At 29.1% G+C, this 19,425-nt stretch overlaps 1 protein-coding gene across 4 annotated transcripts in view; it reads left to right on the top strand.

Annotated features, from left to right (window-relative positions):
- The window catches only part of LOC129983619 (ets DNA-binding protein pokkuri-like), an 85,957-nt gene that overhangs the window by 28,650 nt on the left and 37,882 nt on the right, over positions 1 to 19,425 (top strand). Inside the window, exon 1 of one of the 4 annotated variants that reach the window (XM_056093155.1) lies at positions 15,759 to 15,882. The exons of 2 other annotated variants lie outside the window; for them this stretch is intronic. The gene's annotated coding sequence lies outside the window, so the exon portion shown is untranslated. Of the gene's footprint in view, positions 1 to 15,758; positions 15,936 to 19,425 lie in introns of those variants that run through there. One more of the 4 variants, XM_056093153.1, reaches the window with a different exon arrangement.

Below are 19,425 nucleotides of genomic sequence, written 5' to 3'. Positions count from 1 at the left end.
TGACAACGATAACTGAAAATCGTTTGCAAATAATAATGTCTCTAAAAATATATTTTTAAGCCCTTCGAAACAATAAGGTAATATATTTTTTTCATAAAATATTAAAATGTGAAAGAAAAGTTTTTTTTTTAATGAATTGATTATTGTCTGCCTATGAACGTTACAGCTATTAAACATATTCAATACTTGAATTCTTTTTGTTGATAGATAATTCTAAAAGCAGAAACAATTTATCGAAATATTTTTTGTTTGCATTTAGTTTGATCACGATATCTTATTTTCATCACTCTCGATCGTTTTCAAAGAAAAATAATATTCGTTTTGATTTCGATCGTTTTTTCAGAATATTCAAAAAGGCTTAAAATTACATTTAGTAAATTTCAAGCATATATTTTTTCCTTCACCCTCTCTACTATTAAATATAATTAATTTTAATCCTCAGCAAAAAATTATTATTTTTTTATTTGCCTTTTCAAAAAATTAACAGTAATGAATTGGAACGCTTGCTATTCATTTTTTGTTAAGGTTTTCAATAAAGAAAAACAGTAAGCCTAGTTCCAGGACAATTTCTCGAATGCAAACGAAACTCCTAGAAGACAGTTAAATTCCACTAGTTCTACTTTCACTGATCTTGAATACCACTTCACTTTCCTGTTCCTGAATTCGTTTAACACACATTCTCAAACATGATTTAACCCTTCCCCCATTCTCTACAAGCAAGTATCAAGAACGCGTTGAGTTGTTCACCTGTTTCAATTCACAGGTAAGCCTTTTTTTTTTTTTTTTTTTTGCACGCATCGTTTTCCCCTTCCCCGCGTAGGCTGTGTAAGGATGATCTACTTTCCACGTGACAATTGGAGAACCGATTTCCGGTTCAACCGAATTATTCTTCGTCTGAGCACGTTTTATCGTTGGAAGATACGGTGACTTTCGCAACTGGAACAACCAGTGATGTTTGTTGGTTATTTGTTTGGTTGCTTGTTTTTTTTTTTTTTCTTCTTCTTCTTCTTATGAAGAGAAAAGCGCGCACGAGTTTGCTCTGCATTTCGCTCGCTTGATTAGATGTCTGTTTTGTGTGACGTTTTTCCGACAGCAATTACTTTCGGTTTTCACACATTTGATAATTGCATAAAAGTGGTGGGTTAAAAGTGAAAGTTTATGGAAATTATTGTTTTTAATTTTGGCATGATTCTAATTAATAAATATAATGAATAAATTAATCATTGAAGTTTAAAATTTAATTGACTAAAATTATAATAATTCAGGCACAAAATAATTTAAACACACACACACACACACACACACACACACACACACACACACACACACACACACACACACACACACACACACACACACACACACACACACACACACACACACACACACATATATATATATATATATATATATATATATATATATATATATATATATATATATATATATATATATATTCTTAACACTATTTCATGAATTTATGGATTCTGAAAGATCTGAATTCTTTTGTCACAATATAAATTTATATTTCTAATTAAAATAGTGTTTATTCTATATTCTTATTCTTTCTGTTTAAAATAGTGTTTATTGTATTTTCTTACACTTTCTATTTAAAATAGTGTTTAAATTGATATTTCTATTTAAAATATTTTTTAATGTTTGTGCCAAACTCTGGAACAGTTTTAGCGTTTAAAATTTATACCTTAGATTCAAACGGATAATTCATTTTTTTGGTTTTTATTTAAATTGATATTATTTGATTGATTGATATTATTTCTTTAAAAACAAATCTAAACAACATAAGTTTGTTGCACAATAATTTAGCGTAGAATAAATAAATACGCATAGCATAGCATAGAATAAATGCATTTAGCATAGAATAAATATGTAAACAATTAATTAAAACATCGTTGCAACTGCAATCCCAAAATTTAATTTTGGGATTGCAGTGATAAACTAATTTTAATTTAATATCTGATTGAAACATAATAATTTTTTGTTTTTAATGTTTACTGAATTACATTTTCCAGCTGTTTTTTTATTATGCATTTTAGTTATTGGTGTATACCATATATATTTTCTCTTTTAATGATTTGTTTTAAATATACAAAAATAAATAGTTTATCTTGAAGCAAGTTTTTATCTCATTAAATAAATGAAATAACAAGAAATCTTTAATTCATTCTAATTAGTACCGAACTTTTATTTGAAACAATTTTAATATAATTTGATATATTTCTTTTCACATATGTCAGATATTTTGATAGACGCTATGTCATATAACTTGTTACAGCAACCTCGAATGGTGTAATGATTATAAGAAGTCGTCGTAATGTTGGATCTGTCACCAAGCTCATGTCATTTTGTCAAAGGAAACCTGACTAATTTTGAAGAAGGAAGTAATGAATATAATGCGTGCATTATAAGTAATCACTTTTCTGCTTTTTCCTCACGTTGGTTTGTTGAAAGTGTAATTAACCTTGCTTCTTCTTACAGAGCATAGGAAGATTTACATTAATAAAACTTGCATTAACAACTATTTAATAGATCATTATTATAAAAGATGTGAGTTTTACAAAAAAAAAAGTATAAGAACGGTATTTAGTCTTTAAAACAATGCGAAGCTGATAAATGGAAATCATGCTATTTTTACACAGTTTTGTTTAACTAATTTGTTTTATGTTTGTAAAGATGGAATTTTGCATTTGATTTTTCATACGATTGTTGAATCTGAGTTCAGATTTTTTTATTTTCAGTTGTGTGTTTCTGATGAAAATACATTCAAATATTTTGAGAATTCAATTATCGGTTAACGGAATAATTTTAATTAAACTTCAATGTCATAACCGCAGCGCTGATATTGAAATTGTAAAAAAATAGACTACAAAGTCCCATAATATTTATAATAATGAATCATGAAATATATTAAAAGTTAATAAGTAAAAAATAATAAAATAAAATAAAAATTTACGAATAAATATGAATGTATCCATTTTTAATAGAATCTTTTTAAATTTCTTCCAAACCTTTTATGATAAATTGCAAAATATAATATAAATTAAAAAGAGAAAATAATAAGAATCGAAAGTGTTTTTAATATAATTTATAAATGTACAGGAAAGTAAAATATTTTTATCAGAAATATGGGAGTCAAAACAAAAATCGTAAATATATGAATTACTGAAAGTAATCCTTTAACATTTAAGATGTGTTGTATGATTAATTAAAATTACTTCTTATTTAGAATGTTTCTATTGTTTCACGATTTTTTTTACCTCCGTATATTTTTTTTAAAAAAAGAAGTTAAATAACAGCACATTAATAAAAAATAAAGCAGTACTTACAGCACGTTAATAAAAAATAAAAATCTGTTTTCAATTTTTTTAAAGATTTTAATTATTTAATATGTATTATTTTTTATTTACTTTTATTCATTTATTGTTTTTATTATTTAACTTTTTTATTTTATTCTCTAGTTACTGTTAGAGAGAATATTTTATAGCTGTTTCAATAACACTCCGACAGAACTGTGACTGAAAATATATATCAATTCGCAGAATTAATAAATTAATTAATAAATAAAAAATAATTTTAATTACTTTGAAATATTTAATTGTGCTAATTAGATAAGAAGGGCCAGCGTTTCTTTTATGCTGAATTCGTTGTCTTCCCAATATCTCAGGAAAATTTTTATTGCACATTTTACATTAAATGTATCTACAAACAAACAAAACAGTTACGATCTACAAACAATGTACAAATGTATCTACAAACAAAATTGAAATATTTCACAATTCATCCTTTCGCTGTTGAAATATTTCAGTCACTTTCGTTCCCTCACTGATAACGAAAATGTAAGACATACGTTTGTTGCTCATCGGAACAAGATAAGACTGGTGCGGATTTATCTCAACACGTTTCGTCACCACACCGGAAATAGACCAGTATGTCCTGGCATAATTATGACAGAAAGACCCTTTCTCACAGCGTTAAAGTCTGTAAAAGTTGTTTTCCAACACAGCTTTCGGTCATTGCAGGAAAGATAAATTTTGAACGTTTTCCTTTAGAAATTATTCCCTTAGATTGTCATTCCATTTAGAATAAAACGCAGTCTATTAATGAGTCTTTAAAAGAAAGTTTAGTATAAGAATAACATTAAATATAAATTTCAGAAAAATATTTAAAATAAATAAAAAAATAATTTATATTAAAATATATAATAAATCTATTTATAAATTTATATATACATTTATTATTATCATATGTGTTAAATCAATTTATGGCTTAAATATTTTTTGAACAGAAGAATCGGAGATTGAGAAAGTAGGGTGCATTCTCGAAAGTAATGTTATTTTCTCAGGTAGTAAAGAAATGGAAGTGTATTTTTAATTGCTCACAGTGTAGTTTAGAACAGTATGTCGGTGCATTCTCAAAAGGAATGCTTTTTTCTCACGTGATAAAGAAATAAAAATGTGTTTTTGGTAACTCATGGTATAGTTTATATGTAGAGTGCATTCCCGAAAGTTATGTCTTTTTCTCATGCGATAGAAAAATGGAAGTGTGTTTTTAGTGGCTCAATATGTAGTTTAAAACAATATGTGGGGTACATTCTTCAAAGTAATGATTTTTTTTTCATGTGATAGAAAAATGGAAGTGTGTTTTTAGTAGCTCAACATGTAGTTTAAAACAATATGTGGGGTACATTCTTCAAAGTAATGATTTTTTTTTCATGTGATAGAAAAATGGAAGTGTGTTTTTAGTAGCTCAACATGTAGTTTAAAACAATATGTGGGGTACATTCTTCAAAGTAATGATTTTTTTTTCATGTGATAGAAAAATGGAAGTGTGTTTTTAGTAGCTCAACATGTAGTTTAAAACAATATATGTGGTGCATTCTCGAGGGTAATTATTTTTCTCATGCGATAGAAAAATGGAAGTGTGTTTTTAGTGGCTCAATATGTAGTTTAAAACAATATGTGGGGTACATTCTTCAAAGTAATGATTTTTTTTTCATGCGATAGAAAAATGGAAGTGTGTTTTTAGTGGCTCAATATGTAGTTTAAAACAATATGTGGGGTACATTCTTCAAAGTAATGATTTTTTTTTCATGTGATAGAAAAATGGAAGTGTGTTTTTAGTAGCTCAACATGTAGTTTAAAACAATATGTGGGGTACATTCTTCAAAGTAATGATTTTTTTTTCATGTGATAGAAAAATGGAAGTGTGTTTTTAGTAGCTCAACATGTAGTTTAAAACAATATATGTGGTGCATTCTCGAGGGTAATTATTTTTCTCATGCGATAGAAAAATGGAAGTGTGTTTTTAGTGGCTCAATATGTAGTTTAAAACAATATGTGGGGTACATTCTTCAAAGTAATGATTTTTTTTTCATGTGATAGAAAAATGGAAGTGTGTTTTTAGTAGCTCAACATGTAGTTTAAAACAATATGTGGGGTACATTCTTCAAAGTAATGATTTTTTTTTCATGTGATAGAAAAATGGAAGTGTGTTTTTAGTAGCTCAACATGTAGTTTAAAACAATATATGTGGTGCATTCTCGAGGGTAATTATTTTTCTCATGCGATAGAAAAATGGAAGTGTGTTTTTAGTGGCTCAATATGTAGTTTAAAACAATATGTGGGGTACATTCTTCAAAGTAATGATTTTTTTTTCATGCGATAGAAAAATGGAAGTGTGTTTTTAGTGGCTCAATATGTAGTTTAAAACAATATGTGGGGTACATTCTTCAAAGTAATGATTTTTTTTTCATGTGATAGAAAAATGGAAGTGTGTTTTTAGTAGCTCAACATGTAGTTTAAAACAATATATGTGGTGCATTCTCGAGGGTAATTATTTTTCTCATGCGATAGAAAAATGGAAGTGTGTTTTTAGTAGCTCAACATGTAGTTTAAAACAATATGTGGATTACATTCTCGAAAGTAATGATTTTTTTCATGCGATAGAAAAATGGAAGTGTGTTTTTAGTAGCTGAACATGTAGTTTAAAACAATATATGGGGTGCATTCTCGAGAGTAATTATTTTTTTTATGCGATAGAAAAATAGAGGCGTGTTTTTAGTAGCTCAACATGTAGTTTAAAAAAATATGTGGATTACATTCCCGAAAGTAATGATTTTTTTCATGCGATAAAAAAATGGAAGTGTGTTTTTAGTAGCTCAACATGTAGTTTAAAACAATATATGGGGTGCATTCTCGAGAGTAATTATTTTTTTCATGCGATAGAAAAATGGAGACGTGTTTTTAGTAGCTCAACATGTAGTTTAAAACAATATATGGGGTGTATTCTCGAGAGTAATTATTTTTTTCATGCGATAGGAAAATGGAGGCGTGTTTTTAGTAGCTCAACATGTAGTTTAAAACAATATATGGGGTGCATTCTCGAAAGTAATGATTTTTTTCATGCGATAGAAAAATGGAAGTGTGATTTTAGTAGCTCAACATGTAGTTTAAAACAATATGTGGGGTACATTCTTGAAAGTAATGATTTTTTCTCATGCGATAGAAAAATGGAGTCGTGTTTTTAGTAGCTCAACATGTAGTTTAAAACAATATATGGGGTGCATTCTCGAGAGTAATTATTTTTTTTATGCGATAGAAAAATAGAGGCGTGTTTTTAGTAGCTCAACATGTAGTTTAAAAAAATATGTGGATTACATTCCCGAAAGTAATGATTTTTTTCATGCGATAAAAAAATGGAAGTGTGTTTTTAGTAGCTCAACATGTAGTTTAAAACAATATATGGGGTGCATTCTCGAGAGTAATTATTTTTTTCATGCGATAGAAAAATGGAGACGTGTTTTTAGTAGCTCAACATGTAGTTTAAAACAATATATGGGGTGTATTCTCGAGAGTAATTATTTTTTTCATGCGATAGAAAAATGGAGGCGTGTTTTTAGTAGCTCAACATGTAGTTTAAAACAATATATGGGGTGCATTCTCGAAAGTAATGATTTTTTTCATGCGATAGAAAAATGGAAGTGTGATTTTAGTAGCTCAACATGTAGTTTAAAACAATATGTGGGGTACATTCTTGAAAGTAATGATTTTTTCTCATGCGATAGAAAAATGGAGTCGTGTTTTTAGTAGCTCAACATGTAGTTTAAAACAATTTGTGGGGTACATTCTTGAAAGTAATGATTTTTTTTATGCGATAGAAAAATGGAATTGCGTGTTTTAGTAGTTCAACATGTAGTTTAAAACAATATGTGGAGTGCATTCTCGAGAGTAATTATTTTTCTCATGCGATAGAAAAATGGAAGTGTGTTTTTAGTAGCTCAACATGTAGTTTAAAACAGTATGTAATTTTTATGCTCTGTTATGTAATTTTTAACAGCTCTTGGTGTAATTTAAAACAATATGTGGGTTCAAAGTAATACCGTTTTCACATATGATAAAAAAATAGAATAATGGAATGGAATTCGAACTTGACATTTTGATGAATCTTCTTGTTTCAGACTTCACAGAGACCGAAAAACATTTTTTTAAAACCATGTCTGTTACTCTGTGCATACGATAACTGAAAAATGTTTTGAGTTAGATTATATTTCTATCGAATTTTGAACGAAATCCTCTATATAAAATTTCGGTGTCTGGCTGTCCAAATACAAGAGAACACAGTAACTACAAAAACCTAAAGAGTTAGATAATCTTTCTTTGGTGAACAGATCTAAAGTGAACATCTAAAGTGTTGATACATATCAAATTTTAAATAAAATCTGTCATGGGGGGTTGATCGTCTGCTGATCTATACTTTGCATGCAAATAAATGCAATGATTTAGATAAATAAACTTTGGTGTGTGATTTTTTTTTTTTTACTAAAATTCTATTTCTATTTCAAATTTTTATTCGATCGGTAGACAAAAAATGCATATCCAATTTCTTCATTAAACTATGAAGCACAAAACGCTCATAAGGGAGCTCTGGTAATAAGCATTCGTGGATATTCACGGCCTATATACTCAAGGTCTACAGTTTTTATTTTGGGAAGAGAGATATACATCTTTTATTAGGAAGTATGCGAGAATGTTTTTGGGAGACCACACTCGCTGGTTTTAAGTATTATTTGAAAATTTTGGATTTTTTTTTTTTTTTTTTTTTGAAACAGTTATCACACAAGTAGAGCTCAGTTTGTTGTGTAATGGTTTAATACGAGAATCTCCTTTTTTAACATGATATAATTTTTATACTGCATTCTTGCTTTGTGTTGATGTATTTGCATACAAAATAAAACCTAAAACATTGTCACGCCACTATTTTTCGGACTAGAGTCTCAAATTCCCATTTTTTATGTCCTTCTGACATCATTTTATTATTCGATTTAATATCCGCGTGACTTCGTGCATCCTATATATCGTTTAAATTTTTTTTTCTTTGTTTCCCATCTCATAATTCAATTACTCTTATGAAGTAATTATACGATAAAGATAATAATAAAATATTCTTTACTGTATTTTTAAATTAATATCCGTGTGTTAACTTAGAATTGAGCAAATTAAGCAGACATTAAAACTTTCTTATTCAATAATGTTAAATACAATAATAATAATAATAATCTGACTTTGAATGGAAATGTTTTCAATTCATAAAAAACAGGAAACGGTTTGATGATATTACTTATATGGTGATATATTATATTTATAAATGTTTTGGTGCAGGGTTGAGTTGTATTAACATTCTGTTTTGAAACATCATGAGGGCTATTTTGGAGGGATTTTGTGATTTTGAACCCCTGTGATATGATGAGAATGGCACCTGAGTTGACATCTCTCTCCAAATTTCCACACCGCACTAATGGCAGGAGCTTGGCCCACCATATCAGATTTAATGTGCATCAAATCCACATGCACGACGAAACTTAGTGGAATCGGACTTCGAACCTGAAGCCTTTCGACCTTGAGGCTGATCTGGAAACGAAAATAGCTTAAAGAACGCCTTTGGACCTAACGTTATCTTATTTGTCACATATTTACTTCTTGGTTTGTAAGATGCCTACAGAAAAAGTTTTTCTAAATTTTAATTAATGAAAAATTAATCGAAATTTTATCGTTTTTCTTCAAACATTTTAAATATATTATAAAAAAATATTTTTTCACAATTTTGAAATATTAAAAAAAAAAGTACCTTCTACCAAATTTTTGTTTTCTAGCACTTTTTAAAAAATATTTTTAAAGCTATTTATTATTATATTTTACAATTATTTAATTTTTTTAGTTGAATTTTTCGAAATGCAATTTGTGATGATAGATATAGAAATTTTTGTGTAGACATTATCTTTTATTAATTTTTTTTAAATATTCAAAATTAAATTATTAATCAAAATTATAAAATCAATCAAAAATTTATTAATTTTTTAAAAAATAAACGAATCAAGCCTAAAAAATTATCAGGATGCCATCTTTCGAACTAGAAATTTGAACCATTTTTGAAACTATGCTCCAATTTATTGCAATATTTATGAAATTTGCTAAATCCTTTCTCTAAATTAAAATAAAATGTTATACAAGAACATAGCAATAAATAAATAAAATAAAAAATAACGAGTTTCCTTTATTAATCTAATTATCTGCATTTATTGCTTAAACAGAAATTTGCTTAATGCAATTATACGATAAGGCATTGTTTCGTAAGCTAAGAAGTCTATGTTATAAGTTTTTAGTTAACTTTAAGAGAGCATAAAGTTTATGAAATTGACCTATCAACATTATAATAGGTTTATACAATTTTGTGCTTGAATGTATAAACCTTTCCACTTTTCGTGTTTCTTTCACGGATGATTGTGAAACTTCCTAAACGTTTTCCTCAAAGCAATTTATTTAAAAGGAAACTCAGTTTTCGTGAGTTTATTCTATTGTTCTAAGAGAAATAAGAAGAAGTGAAGTGTTTTCTTTCAATGTTTTATACAAAGATGCTAACAAATTGCCATTTTTAATAATTTATCATTGTTGTATTTTGTGGATATTTTTTTTACTTATTTAAATACAATGAAATGTAATTTTTGTGGAATCCGCTGTGTAATTTTTTTCGATTAACGTTTCCAACTAGAACCTATTAAATGTGAGAAAGAGTAGAAATTGGTGACTTTGAAAAAAAATCGAGAATCTTTTTAATGTGGTTTTTATTAAAATCATGAATGTTTATATATTTCTGAAATTTTTTAACACCTGATTTTCTTCTGCGGATGAAAAAAAAAAGGAAAGAGTAAAAATTAATGGTCGAATTTGATCATTTTGCGTCGTAAAATGGCCAAATTCAATTAAAATTAAAACAAATTTAAACCTTAAAAACAACATCACAGCATTGTAATATTTAAGGCTTGATTCATTAATTTTTATTTTGTTATTATAAGCTTTGCTCTTAATTATATTACAATAATAATCATCACTCAAAAATTGTATTTAATATAGTCAAAATTCTTATTTATGAGAGAATGAAGGAGTGTTTGAACTCAAAATTCTGAACCTGGAAGAAAATTGGTTTACTAATAATATTACTTAACAAGTTGGCTGTGTTTAATTAATTACCAAAACTTTTAAGAAGCATGGAAAAAAAATTTAATAAATATATGGAAAAAAGGAAAGAAAAAAGAAAAAGGGTAAAAAAGTGAGTTTACATAATGAAGTAATTAGCAAAGATCAGTCATGAAGTTATTATGGCATGGTAAAGCTGCAGGTGGTGAATTGATGATTGCAGATGAGACGAGCGTAGTTCTTTCTTTTTAGGATGCTTGAGATCACATTTCTCTATAAAGTCAATAAACTAAGTTAGTTTATTAACTTTCTAGTTAATAAATAAATATTGTTCTAATAAAAAATATAGTTAAAATGGACCGATTAAAGTCAAAAAGATGTAGGTGATTTTTAAAAAATAAAGTTTAAAATTTTAACCAATATGCAGTTAAATATCAACTCACGATATCCCTACAATGATAAAATTACAATAGTTTTATATCCAAATATAACAGTATCTTTTACGATGCACTAATTTGTAAAATGGAAATGTGGAAAAACCACTGTAAATTTAACCCATGAATGTATTAAAATATATTCATCTTTGCAAACGATATTTTTTTAAGTAAATACGACAAATTAATTTTGAGAAAAAAATTAATAATATAACTAATCGAGCTTGACATTGAACTAACGAAATCGTTTGCAGAAATAAACTCGGCGAAAGCATAATGAATCATGAATCATCATAGGGGAAAACCTTAACAGTTAATAACACTGGTGGAAAAATCCCAAACTGCTATTCCAGTTAATCCAATTAAAACAAAAGGATCTGTTTTTATATTCGTTTAGATATTTCGCTCTTTTTCTTTTTTTAATATGGCAATGTCGTAGCTTTTTTAAATAAAAATGAGGCGGCTCAAAACTGGAAAAAAAACCGTTTCGTAGAAAACGGGCGAGTGAATCCGGTTTACCCGTACCATCCTGAAAAGTTCCACATAAAGATCATTTACATCCGTCCGGGATCCTTGTTTTTCCCGATTTTAGTCCGTGAGAAATCGATAACACTTTTTCTTTCCTTTAACGGATGCAATAGCAATGAGGTGTGGTCGGAACAAGGAGGCGTGGCTTCGGAAAATATTTATCCTTCTTAATATGTAAAAAAAAAAAAAAGTGTATCAAAATCACCAATGATAAGTCACCGTTGTTTGATGATTACTCAGATTTCGCTCAAGATGTAAATCTGATATTCTGAGAAAAGAATTGCTCAAGTAAGATTTCAAAATATTCTTGTAATAAAAAGAAATCTGAAATTGTAGATTATTAATAAGTACAGATTTTCTTCAGAAATTCATGGATGTAAAGATAAAAATTAATAAACATCATTTAAAAAAACTAGGCGGCTTCGCCTCCTGCTAGGCTTTTATCGTCAATTCCGATGTTGTCCTTATGTGCATGTCTTCAAGTTAGTAGGTATTCCTGAGGGATTAATTGACTCCGTAAAAAAACAATACAAGGATAATCCGCGTATTGCATAGGTATTAGAGAATGCTAATCGAGAGGCGAAAAATTTCCATTACTCGAAAGAGGTAAACAAACTAGAAAACTATTCGTTAGTGTTGCCACAAATGGTGTGTCTAAAAGTAGAATTAACAAATAAAATAGTTTTAATTCAATTATCGTTACTTTTGTGTTAATTAAAGCTTTACTTTCCCCTTTTTTTGTCACCAATTCGCCGTCAAGTGCAATATAACTATTTACTACGAAGTAATAATAATTTTCATTAAATATTTCAAACAATACTGACAAAACAAACTTCAAATGTCTTGGGTCAGGTGAACCGCTATCTACCAATCACAAAGCGAAAAAAAACACGATATTTACATAATTTTCTTTTTACGTAATAGAGAGATTTGCCTTTGTAGCTAAAAATCCCTAAACCCCCTTCATTCAAACAAACAAACAAACAAAAAGAGATTTGCAGTTATAAGTTCAATCAATGATACCAGAGGCAGCAACTGCCTGTATAATTTCTGGACTGCGGATTAGGATTGCAAATTCGAGACCTGATTCCAACAAAGACCCACCTTATGTGTTGCTATGAGATAACTTCCCTTAATTGTGTGTGTCCAGAAAGTTTGAAGAATTTTGTTCCTGTATGGACATTTTCGTCAACATCCCACCACGATTTAAATTACAACGCATGTCCTAAATAGTCTTTGTAGAACTTCGAAATAGCGCGTTAAGCAAACAAGTAAAATCTATAAATTCACAAGCAGATTTTTCTTAACTGTACGTATAAGCAAAAACATTATTTCTTAAGTCATTCTATTCTCTGAAGTATCTTACCATTAAAAACAGTGTTGCAAAATTCCAGAAGTCATCATGAATTACTTATAATAACTTTTTTATTCAAATAACTATAACAAACTATTTAAAAATGTTGTAGTTGGCGTTATTTGATATTAAATTAAAATTACTGCATGCAGAAATATAGAAAATTGTTAAAGCATGCCATATTATTCTTTTTAAAACCTTAACATATCTTGATTAATCCTGGCAGTCATTTTGTATCTGGTGGTAAGAAAAGGAATTTTAATACTCTATCCTAGAAAATATCTATATATGTGAGGAATTTATTTTTGTCGAAAACTGAGAGTTGATGAATCCTTAAATACATTTTTTATTCTAAGTATCAGAATTTTATGCCACATGTTACTATTCGTCAATTAAACTACTTTAAGCAATTCAGATTAATTCTAAAAATTTATTTTATTTGACTATTTCATTTTCAAAAATGGATATAAATTATTTTTGAAATTTTTGTCAGTGTAAAGTTTAATTTACGTTCGTGGCAAGATTATAAAATTAATTAGCAAACGATAATAAAAATATATAAACCAAACCTGTCAACGAAACAATGATCAAGAAAGTGTAAAAACGTTAAAAAATAAAAAAGGAAAAACTTTCCAACTAAAAAAATAACAATTTTGTAATTTACATAAATGAACTGGTGAATAATGTTTTTGTTATATTCTTTTTATTATATACGATATATTCTTTTTCTTTGTCTTAAAAATTATTGATCATTGACGTCTGCCTTCAATTTTAAAAACATTTGTCTTTGTTTCGCCAAATTCTTTCATCGAAATCGTGAATATATTTGGGAAAAGTTTATATTCGCATTGTATTGTATATGTATTGTTCGCTTCAAATTATTTTCGTTATTTTGCTGCAGTAAGAAGCGAATTCGAAATTCCAGAAGAATCTTTTTTAGCAAACTATTTAAAATAATAAATAAATACAAAACGTTCGGCAGTCGAGAAATATTTTTTTATCTCTTTGAAGGGCCTTCATTATCTTATGTGAACTGTGATTAATTGCTTTGGATTCAGATCTTATTTTAATATTTTGGTTTGCGCAAAATGTTTCGATTGCTTTTGAACGTTACTAAAAACATCATTTCGTGTACAAATCCGAATCTTATTGTTTCTCTTCACGTCTTTGGAGTTCAAAATACTCTGAAAGTTCAAAGAACCTTATATTAATTTGAATGCTTTAAAGCAATTTGAATGGCGAAATGCGGGGAATCGCTTTGGCAACGGCTAAAGACATTTCATCGTTGCAGTACATGCTACTAACAATGTTTGAAATACGGGCATTTTGTAAAAGGCTTAGATAAAGAATGAATGGGTTACATTTTAATATATTCTTTAATTTTGCTGAATACAAAAATAGAATGGGAAATATTTTCTAAGGTTTTTTTTGTTTGTTTTTAAGCATTGTGTTTCTTTTAAAACTTTTTTTAGTTTTAAAAAAATTATCTATCATTATAAATAACTAGCTGCTTTTGGCGACCAATTTGTTCGCCTAAATTATTGACTTTTTAGACTGTTAAATTATTAATATAGGATGTATTTCTTTAAAAAATATTTCACTTCATAATTTGGTATGACTAAAATACATGAATTCAGTTCAAACAATTTACTGCAATTTTCAAAGTGTAGATATTACGAAATAAAAGCGAAAATAAAAATCGTATTATGGATTTAATGATTGGTAAAAGCACATGCTCGAATGTTTTGAAGAAGGGTTTGAATTCCATCATAGCATTTAAAATCATTGTTTCGGATAATATACAAAATTGAATTAAGCATTTTATAAGATAATTGTTTTGGAAGATATAAGTATCAATTCCCATAAACAAATCATTACGTTTACAGCAAGACTTAAGATTAATATACGGAGTCAAAATTGAAACTCGCTAAATAAAATTGTGACAATTTTTTATTGCAACTTTAAAAACTGTTTGTTTAAGTTTCTGGTATAGATATATCATTTCAGACTTTTAGAGAGTTTTTGGACGATTGGAATGATTTTGACGTGCATGGCGAGATACCGTACTTTAATCTTACCACGATTACTTATCTAGCAATTGTTAAGCCTATTTTTGCACTTGATTGAACTTTTTGTTTGAAGCATATTTCTTGATTTCTTTTATATCTTCTTTCCTCTGGCTGAATGTTTTCTTTGGTGACATGATGAAGTATCTTCAGAACAATTTTAATAATATTTTGAAGCTCCATTAGTTAGCTAAGGTAAGCGTTTGATTCAGTACAGTTGTAAAAATGTTCTATGTCTACATTTGAAATTTTTAAATTCGTATTATTTTTTTTGTTTATATTTGACTGTTGCCATTCGACAATTAGTAATAAGCTCGATTTCTGTGCCACTTACGTTAGCGTTTTATATACGTAGATGTTTGTATGTTTTGTAAATTTATCTTGGAAAAATGTGACAAATTAGAACAAAGTAAATATTTCATACTTTTCCTAAATATTTAATAGAAATGCTGAATTTCTTTTATCACTGTTTGTCCATTTTGGTTTCAGAATTCAAAACTTGTCTTCAGAATTTATAAACAAATAATAATAATAATTAAATAAACAAATAATAATCCAATTATAACAAATCAATATAAATTAATGTTGTGTCTACTTTTAATCCTTTCCTTATATTTTTAATATTTGCTTCCATTTATATTATTCCATATTCTTAAATTGTTACAGAAAACTATTCTTTCGTGTATATACCGGCATTACATCATTGAAGGGATAGAATCACAAACACGTTAAATGATTATCGGATGTAAACATCCGACTTTCGGAAATTCGTTCTGGCGGTTTTCATTATCTTTCAGTTTTTACCTTTGTATTCAATGGATAAGTGCGCATTCTTAGCTTGTTGCATTAGTTTTTGAGTTTTCGGAAATGAAACTAACTGTAACTGTACTCTCAGGATGATGACGGAAGTCTGCGGTTTACAGATGGATAGATTGTTTTAGTAACCGGATAACTTAAAGGATTTAATAGCCGGAACATGAATCTACAGTCGTGATGTTGAACAAACACACGCGGTAACCTTCATGTTTTATTTCTATTTCAGAATTATATTGAGTCTTTTTTAAGGGTATGCTTGCTTTTGAATTTTTTGATCGTATGTTTGTTTTTAATCTTTTTTTGTTTTATTCTGTATATTTAAGTTTTTAAATAATAATGTTAAAGAATAGTTTATTATTAAAGTTTAACAGCGCTGTGTCATTTGAAAGTAACAGAATTCAGAGAAACCCCTTCACTTCTTTCTTTCTTTTTATTATTTAATAAGATGATAACTGGTGCTCTCTTACTCATTCAATTAAGAATCCATTAATACTTAGGATAATGTTTGTGGTTGATGTATAATTTTTGTATCGAGTTACAGTCTTTTCAAATGCTTGAATTTCAGATTATAATTTCAGAAAGATATAATTCGATATATCGCATGGCCTTGATGATTAACGGGTTAATAATATTTTCTGAATAAGTTGAAATAATACTTCTGGAGTTAAGTGAAAACACCTTATATGTAATTTGTTTGATTATTATATAATTTATATTTTATTAGAGGATTTTATGATAAAACGGAGAGAAAAAGTAAAGAACTGGAAGAGATTTATTTTTCTGACAAAGAAAGACCCTATCCTCATTTTTTTTTTTTTAATTTCAAAATTTTTATCAAGAGCTTATAATTGTGAAAAACATACCATAGTGATTGCGGATAAATATAAAAACATTTTAAAATGGCAATTTATAATAATTAGCCATCATTTTCTGTGAAATTTCTCTGCTACCAATAAGAGAGAACTGTCTTTTTGCGCTGTGAGCTAGAACCTTCAAATTTGGCACAAATAAACTTTGGAAAGTGGGAATACGCGCCTCAGAGAATTTTTTTTTATTTTTTAAAATTAATTTTGTAATTTTAAATGGATTTAAGCGAGAATTTGGCATTTGTTTACCACAACTTTAGAAAATATTATTGAACAAAAAAAAATTTTTACAACATTTTAAAATTCAAATAGTTATCTTCTGAATGATAGAAGTTATCGAACAATACTCCCCCCTTCAGTTTTCATAATTTTTAAAAGTGTATTTTATAAAATTTTCAACAATGCCTTTTATTGTTGCAAGGAAATTGAAATCGGTTTCACTGCTCCATCAAATATTTAATTTGCATGAATTTTTTCCCATTGTTTCTGAGGCCGCGGTGGCCTGGTTGTAATGTCTCGGCTTCGGAACCGGAGGGTTGCAAGTTCGAGACCCGATTCCACCGAAGAAACGTCGTGTAAGGGGGTCTGTTGCACATTAAATCCGTCCTGACCAAACGTCCTCCCGCTGGTGGGGAGTGAAGAGGGGGGTGCCAGCTCAGGTGCTGTGCTTGTCATCTGACCGCGGTTCAAAATTACGAGGTCCGTCCCAAAATAGCCTTAGTGTTGCTTCAAACGGGTCGCTTATGTAACTAAACTAACTAACTTCCCGTGGTTTTATACCGAAGAAAGTTTATATTTAATATCCGCAGTTCTGGTATTCGAAAATAAAGTTTAATTACTCCGAAAGACAACATGCAATTAGAGGATGAATTACCCGGAGAATTACTTTTTTAATGGTAGTTTGATGTTGTTAGAATTCCATTAGGAAGCATCATGTATATAATAAGCAGAGAAGGTGTAAAACAGTTAAACTAACATGATATTTTAATGCTTATGAAAATCTGATGATTAAAATTACTTTGTCGAGGCAATTATGAACTGAGAGTTATGTATAAGGGATTTTATTGGAATAAAGCACAATCAACCTTCTAGGCTTTACAATTTGGCTATTCTGATTTTTTGTGGCAAAGTTCGTTCATTGAAATCCTATTCTATTGCTCCAATCTTTGGTTGTTCTCTTTCTGAAAGTGGCACATTTTGGTTCCCAAATTATCGTACAATTTTCCCCTCAGTCTTGACAATTTTTAAAAGTATATGTTATCAAATTTTCAACAATACATTTGTTTGCTTGTTTCTTATGGCACTTGCCACTGACAAGCCCGCTGTTACGAAGACAGCGATTTAAGCCTGAGGGGGAACGTCTCTTATTTTTTATAGCAGCGCCAACTAGGGCCAAGAGTACGACTTTGCCACCCACGCATCACTCATTCGCTTGCACAACCCCTTTTTACAGGAGGGCACATTCACACATCTCACAGATAGAACAACAGAAGAACAACCATGCCCAAACCGGGACTCGAACCCGGGACGCCCAGATCACGGGGAAGACGCACTACCCACAATACATTTAATTGTTGCAATGAAATTCGAATCGCTTTCATTGTTTCACCAAATATTTAATCGCGTGATTTCCCCTCCCCCCCCCCCTATTGCTGCAACCGAAGAAAGATTATGCTTATTATCCGCAGTTCTGGAATCAGAAATGTAAGTTTCAATACTGCGAAAGGCAACTTGCAATTATAGGACGGAATACCCGGACAATTACTTTTTTAATGGCAGACTAGAGTCGTTAGACTCGACTCCATTAGGAACCACTATGTACATAATAAATAGAACAAAAAGCATTTAAAATAACACGGCGTTTTAATGTCTATGAAAGTCTGAAGATTAAAATTAGTTTTTCGGAGGCGGTTATGAACAGAGAGTTTTGCATAAGATATTTAATTTGAATTAAACGCAATCAACCTTCAGAGCTTCCCAAGTTGGTTATTCTGATTTTTTTGGCTAAGTTCGTTCACTGAAATTCTATTCTATTGTTACAATCTTTGGTTGCTCTCTTACTGAAAAAAAGAGACATTTTGGCATCTCAAAGCTGTGTTTGTGAACAACGGGATATATTACATAAAAACAGGATTGTCCCATCCAAAACGGTCACATAGATATTAATTCAAATTTGTTCTTATTTCTGATTAATTTTGGGTTTTAAGAAATATTTTGTAAGAATATACTTAATTATAAGAAGTATATGTATAATTCTGTAAGCAGCTGTGAAAAAAACGAATATTCTAATTAACTGCTTTCATCTATTTTGCCATCTTTAAGACGAAACAATTTGATTTTCAAAGGAAAAGAGAGACAAAAAAAAATTATGAAACTCAGTTACTGTAATCAATTATTGCATATGCCTATTATTCAAAACTGTATCCGTTACGACATCTTTAACTTAATAGGCGAGCAATTGGCTGTTGCCAGCAGAATAATAAAATAAACGACTTCAATTTGAAGGGGAAAAAAAGAATGCATGTATATATTTCCCGCCGTTTCCTTCTGGGAGAATAATAATAGAAAAAAAAAAAGCAATAATTGAAGGCGTGCGACTCGAAGACAAAGATCCGACTGCTAGCTCATCTTCTGAATTCAAGGTTGACAAAGGAAAAAAATTAACAAGCCACAAAAACAACAACAAAAAAGATAATAGCATTAAAGAAAAAGAACCATGTGATAGCCACAAGAACAGTAGATAAATTATTTTGTTTCGTCACTAAGGAAATACTTTCTTCCCGTCTGCAAACGATAATAAAAACGGGCCGGAAAAACTACCTGCTCCCCACCACACGCTCGCTTTCCCTATCTTTTTGAGAATCCAAGGTTGCT

This window comes from Argiope bruennichi, chromosome 9 (genome assembly GCF_947563725.1).
Source record: "Argiope bruennichi chromosome 9, qqArgBrue1.1, whole genome shotgun sequence".
In the NCBI taxonomy this organism is placed as follows: Eukaryota; Metazoa; Arthropoda; class Arachnida; order Araneae; family Araneidae; genus Argiope; species Argiope bruennichi.
Note: the sequence above shows the minus strand (reverse complement) of the source record. Positions and strands in the feature narration are given on the sequence as shown.